Source organism: Hyperolius riggenbachi, chromosome 4 (assembly GCF_040937935.1).
Source record: "Hyperolius riggenbachi isolate aHypRig1 chromosome 4, aHypRig1.pri, whole genome shotgun sequence".
NCBI classification, from domain to species: Eukaryota; Metazoa; Chordata; class Amphibia; order Anura; family Hyperoliidae; genus Hyperolius; species Hyperolius riggenbachi.
Window position 1 is genome coordinate 4,507,113 of NC_090649.1, and position 6,720 is coordinate 4,513,832.

The window sequence follows — 6,720 nt, forward strand, 5'->3', positions numbered from 1 at the left end:
CTCAATGTAGGGTATGCTGGGAGCTGTGGTGCCTCAATGTAGGGTATGCTGGGAGCTGTGGTGCCTCAATGTAGGGTATGCTGGGAGCTGTGGTGCCTCAATGTAGGGCATTCTGGGAGCTGTGGTGCCTCAATGTAGGATATGCTGGGAGCTGTGGTGCCTCAATGTAGGGCATGCTGGGAGCTGTGGTGTCTCAATGTAGGGTATGCTGGGAGCTGTGGTGCCTCAATGTAGGGCATTCTGGGAGCTGTGGTGCCTCAATGTAGGGTATGCTGGGTGCTGTGGTGCCTCAATATAGGGTATGCTGGGAGCTGTGGTGCTTCAATGTAGGACATGCTTGGAGCTGTGGTGCCTCAATGTAGGGTATGCTGGGAGCTGTGGTGCATCAATGTAGGGCATGCTGAGAGCTGTGGTGCCTCAATGTAGGGTATGCTGGGAGCGGTGGTGCTGAAGATATAGTTCTGTGTGGACCCTGGTGGTGGTGGGTACCACAGACAGCAGCAGCAGCAGGAGGAGTAGGTCAATGCAGCTATTGTAGTGGCGTAGTAGCTGGTGGCAGTGGTAGACGATATAGTTCTGTGTGGACCCTGGTGGTGGTGGGTACTACAGACAGGAGCAGCAGGAGGAGTAGGTAGATGCACCCTGGTCGTGGGAGCAGCACAGGCAGCAGGAGACAGGAGGAGGAGAAGTGTAACCTGTGGCAGGCAGCATAGATATTCCATCATGGCACCTAGTGTTGGTACCATGGCACAGTGAAAACATTACAAATGAGAGGTTCCAGGAAGCGGTCATACTGCTGCAGTTGGGGCCTCTCCACAACTCGGACAGCACAGTTATCAGACCAGACACCTCCAAAAAAATTACACAACAATTGTGTTTAGATAGACCATGGCACCTAGTGTGTTGGTACCACGGCTGTAAACAAAAATTTCAGCCAGGCTTATTAGTCAAGAATGGAGCCAGGAGGTTGTGGTGGTAAAGGGTGGTATGGCAGGCATAGTGGTTTCCAGCCACTTCATGTCCCCCTCTTGCCAACAACAGGGACCAGGAATTCACCAACCACCCAAGCCTGGTTTATTTTTAGAAACGTCAGCCTGTCCACAGACTCTGGGGACAGACGAGAGCGCTTCTCAGTCACCACACCACCGGCCACACTGAAGCATCTCTCGGACAGCACGCTGGAAGGGGGACCAGCAAGGACTTCCAGAGCGTACTGCGCCAGCACGCTCCCAATATCCAGGTGCTTGACCCAGTAATCGAAGGGGTCCACAGGGGTGTCGGTGACAAGACCGCTGTAGGACCCCTTGTAGTCTGCCACCATTCAGGTCAGGCGCTGGTTCTGGCTTTGATAGCCACATGCTGCTGCTCCTCTGTCGGCAGCTGTACCGGCGTGGTGTACACTGTACAGCGTCCTTGTGCGAGACTGCAGGTTTGATGGGCGCCTGCTGCTGATGGACACAGGCACCTGCTGCTGTGCTGGCTGGACTGTGACAGCAGGGGGGGGGGGGGGTAGTCTGGGGGAAGGCTTCCTCCAAGCGCCAAACCAGGGACCGCTGCAAGTCCCTCGTTCGGCACACATGGTCTCCTCCTGCAGGCAGGAACTGATGCAGCTTCCCCTTCAGCTGTGGGTCCAGCATCAGGGTGATCCAGATGTCCTCCCGACCACGCATCTGTTTCACCCTTGGGTCACTGCGCAGGCACTGCAGCATGTGCACTGCCATGGGGAAGAGGGCTGCCATCTCTGCTGACACATAATTATCACCCCCAGTGCTGTCCTCCTTCTCTGACTCCTGAGCCTCCCCCTGCTCTCTCCACCCCCGCACCACTGCAGCTGCACTCGGCCGTGCATCCTCATCTTCAAGATCAGGGACCTCCAACTCCTCAAACTGCAAGTCCTCCTCAACCTCCTCCTCCTGCCACACAGAGGTGGACTGTGCAGGTGGCTGCTGCTGCTCCTGCTGGATCAAGGCTTCCTCTCCCACTTCCAGCAGAGGATCGAGGGCCTTGTCCATCATGCACACCATGGTCACCCACTCACACAGCAACGCACGGTCCCGGCTGACCATGTTGGTGGCCTCCAGGAAGGGTGCCAGCACCAAACACAACAGCTGCATTTTGCCCCACTCAGCATTGAGGATGATGTCCGGGAGGTGGGTTGTGCCGGTCCCAAACATGGTGGCGTTGGCGATGGCTTTGGCCAGGTACTAGTTGACAGCCTGCCCCTGTTCAACCAGACATTCCAACATGGCCAGGGTGGAATTCCAGCGTGTTGGATTGTCAATGATGAGACGGTGCCGTGGCAGGTTCAACTCCTTTTGCACACCTTCCAGGGAGGCTGAGGCACCACCTGAGTGGCGGAAATAACCCACCGTTTTACTAGCCGCTTTCAAAAGTGGGTCCATCCCCTGGTAGGTGCTCAGAAATCAGAAATTTCTGCACCACCAGGTTCAGGACATGGGCCAGACGGGGGATGTGGGTGAGGTCTCACCGGTGGATGGCAGCAACAATGTTGGCCCCATTGTTTGACACCACCTCTCCGACTCTGAGGCCTCTGGGGGTCAGCCAAAACCTCTCCTGCTGTTGGAGTTTGGCCAGGACGTGGTCTGCCGTCAGTCTGTGCTTCCCCAGGCTGACCATCTCCAGCAGCGGTTGGCAGTGGCAGGCCTTCACACTAGTGTTGGGCGAACACCTAGATGTTCGGGTTCGCGAACGTTCGCCGAACATCGCCGCGATGTTCGGGTGTTCGCGCCTAGAGTTGAGCTGAAATTTTCGTAATTTCGCATTACTATAATTACGCATGCGAAATTTGCGATTACGATGCGAAATTAGCGTAGCGAAATTGCCATTAAAATCGTAATTGAAAATACCGTAAGCGTAATTTTCAACGCGAAATTTCGCGTTTCGTATCATGCCGTAATTTCGCATTAAACGCTACCGTAATTTCGCGTTAAACCGTAACGCTCCGTATAATATAAAAAAGCCGCCGACTTTAAGGGTTAATAGCAAAGCCCCCTTAAGTGCTAAGAGCCTCACATTTGGAGAATATATTAAGGAGATCAGGAGGAATAAGAGGAAAATTTTTTTTTTCAAAAAGACCTTATAGTTTTTGAGAAAATCGATGTTAAAGTTTCAAAGGAAAAATGTAAACATTTAAAAACCCGCCGACTTTAACGGTTAATAGCAAAGCCTGCTTAAAGTTTAGGAACACCAAATTCCCAGGGTATATTAAGGGGATCAGTGGGAATAAGAGGAAAAAAATTTTTTTCAAAAAGACCTTATAGTTTTTGAGAAAATCGATTTTTAAGTTTCAAGGGCGAAAATGTCTTTTAAATGTGGAAAATGTCAGTTTTTTTTGCACAGGTAACAATAGTGTATTATTTTCATAGATTCCCCCAAGTGGGAAGAGTTTTACTTACTTCGTTCTGAGTGTGGGAAATATAAAAAAAAAACGACGTGGGGTCCCCCCTCCCAGACCTCTTTAACCCCTTGTCCCCCATGCAGGCTGGGATAGCCAGAATGCGGAGCACCGGCCGCGTGGGGCTCCGCACCCTGACTATACCAGCCCGCATGGTCCATGGATTGGGGGGTCTCGGAAGGGGAGGGGCAGCCAAGCTTTCCCCTCCCCCTCCGAGCCCTTGTCCAATCCAAGGACAAGGGGCTCTTCTCCACCTCCGATGGGCGGTGGAGGTGGAGGCCGCGATTTCCTGGGGGGGAGGTTCATGGTGGAATCTGGGAGTCCACTTTAAAAAGGGGTCCCCCAGATGCCCACCCCCCCCTCCCAGGAGAAATGAGTATACAGGTACTTGTACCCCATACCCATTTCCTTTAAGAGTTAAAGTAAATAAACACACAGACACTTAGAAAAAGTATTTTAATTGAACAAAAAACATAACCACGAAAAAAGTCCTTTAATATTCTTAATTAACCATTAATACTTACCTGTCCCTTTAAATAAATGATCCCTCGCAATATCCTCGGAAATGTTCTATCAGTTACAATGTAACAAAGTTATTACAATGTATCAACTTTGTTACATTGTAACTACGCCGCACCCGACGCCACTCGCCGCTCAGCCGCCGCATACGCGTCCGTGCAGGACGATAAGTCCCCGCAGCTCCCGCTGTCCACCCCGCCCACATCTGTCACCCACATGTCACCCACATGTGGGTGACATGTGGGTGACATGTGGGAGAGGCAGGGAGGGCAGCGGAGCCGGCGGGGACTTAGCGTCCTGCACGGACCCGACAGAGCTCTGAGCTATAGCTCAGAGCTCTCTAAAGCATCTTTGTATTTGGGCTCCAAGGAACCCCATTGGTCCTTAGCAGACCAATGGGGTTCCTTCAAATCAGAAGGAACCCCATCGGTCTGCTAAGGACCAATGGGGCTCCTTGGAGCCCAAATACAAAGATGCTTAGAGAGCTCTGAGCTATAGCTCAGAGCTCTGTCGGGTCCTGCAGCGCAGACGCGGTGGCGGCGGCGGCGGTGAGTGACGTCGGGTGCGGCGTAGTTACAATGTAACAAAGTTGATACATTGTAATAACTTTGTTACATTGTAACTGATAGAACATTTCCGAGGATATTGCGAGGGATCATTTATTTAAAGGGACAGGTAAGTATTAATGGTTAATTAAGAATATTAAAGGACTTTTTTCGTGGTTATGTTTTTTGTTCAGTTAAAATACTTTTTCTAAGTGTCTGTGTGTTTATTTACTTTAACTCTTAAAGGAAATGGGTATGGGGTACAAGTACCTGTATACTCATTTCTCCTGGGAGGGGGGGTGGGCATCTGGGGGACCCCTTTTTAAAGGGGACTCCCAGATTCCACCATGAACCTCCCCCCCAGGAAATCGCGGCCTCCACCTCCACCGCCCATCGGAGGTGGAGAAGAGCCCCTTGTCCTTGGATTGGACAAGGGCTCGGAGGGGGAGGGAAAAGCTTGGCTGCCCCTCCCCTTCCGAGACCCCCCAATCCATGGACCATGCGGGCTGGTATAGTCAGGGTGCGGAGCCCCACGCGGCCGGTGCTCCGCATTCTGGCTATCCCAGCCTGCATGGGGGACAAGGGGTTAAATAGGTCTGGGAGGGGGGACCCCACGTCGTTTTTTTTTTATATTTCCCACACTCAGAACGAAGTAAGTAAAACTCTTCCCACTTGGGGGAATCTATGAAAATAATACACTATTGTTACCTGTGCAAAAAAAACGGACATTTTCCACATTTAAAAGACATTTTCGCCCTTGAAACTTAAAAATCGATTTTCTCAAAAACTATAAGGTCTTTTTGAAAAAAAATTTTTTCCTCTTATTCCCACTGATCCCCTTAATATACCCTGGGAATTTGGTGTTCCTAAACTTTAAGCAGGCTTTGCTATTAACCGTTAAAGTCGGCGGGTTTTTAAATGTTTACATTTTTCCTTTGAAATTTTAACATCGATTTTCTCAAAAACTATAAGGTCTTTTTGAAAAAAAAAATTTTCCTCTTATTCCTCCTGATCTCCTTAATATATTCTCCAAATTTGAGGCTCTTAACATTTAAGGGGGCTTTGCTATTAACCCTTAAAGTCGGCGGCTTTTTTATATTATACGGAGCGTTACGGTTTAACGTGAAATTACGGTAGCGTTTAATGCGAAATTACGGCATGATACGGCTGTAATGCGAAAATTACGCGAAAATTACGCTTACGTGAAATTTCGCGAAATCCTTCTTCATTACTATTATGTACTTACGGCCATAATCGTAATTACACTAATTACGCGAAATTTCGCAAAATCGTAATTAGGTCATTACGCTCATCTCTATTCGCGCCGAACTCCGAACATAATGGAAGTCAATGGGGACCCGAACTTTCGTGCTTTGTAAAGCTTCCTTACATGCTACATACCCCAAATTTGCAGGGTATGTGCACCTTGGGAGTGGGTACAAGAGGAAAAAAATATTTGAAAAAGAGCTTATAGTTTTTGAGAAAATTGATTGTAAAGTTTCAAAGGAAAAACTGTCTTTTAAATGCGGAAAATGTCATGTTTCTTTGCACAGGTAACATGCTTTTTGTCGCCATGCAGTCATAAATGTAATACAGAGAAGGGGTTCCAGGAAAAGGGACCGGTAACCGTAACGCTAACCCAGCAGCAGCACACGTGATGGAACAGGAGGAGGGCGGCGCAGGAGGAGAAGGCCACGCTTTGAGACACAACCCAGGCCTTGCATGAGGACAAGAAGCGTGCGGATAGCAATGCTTTTTGCCGCCATGCAGTCATAAATGTAATAAAGATGAGAGGTTCAATAAACAGGGACCGGAAACGCTAACCCAGCAGCAGCAGCAGCAGCAGCACACGTGATGGAACAGGAGGAGGCGCAGGAGGAGAAGGCCACGCTTTTTGAGACACAGCATCCCAGGCCTTGCATGAGGACAAATAGCTTGCGGATATAGCAATGCTTTTTGCCGCCATGCAGTCATAAATGTAATAAAGATGAGAGGTTCAATAAACAGGGACCGGAAATGCTAACCTAGCAGCAGCAGCAGCAGCACACGTGATGGAACAGGAGGAGGCACAGGAGGAGAAGGCCACGCTTTTTGAGACACAGCATCCCAGGCCTTGCATGAGGACAAATAGCGTGCGGATATAGCAATGCTTTTTGCTGCCATGCAGTCATAAATGTAATAAAGATGAGAGGTTCAATAAACAGGGACCGAAACGCTAACCCAGCAGCAGCAGCACACGTG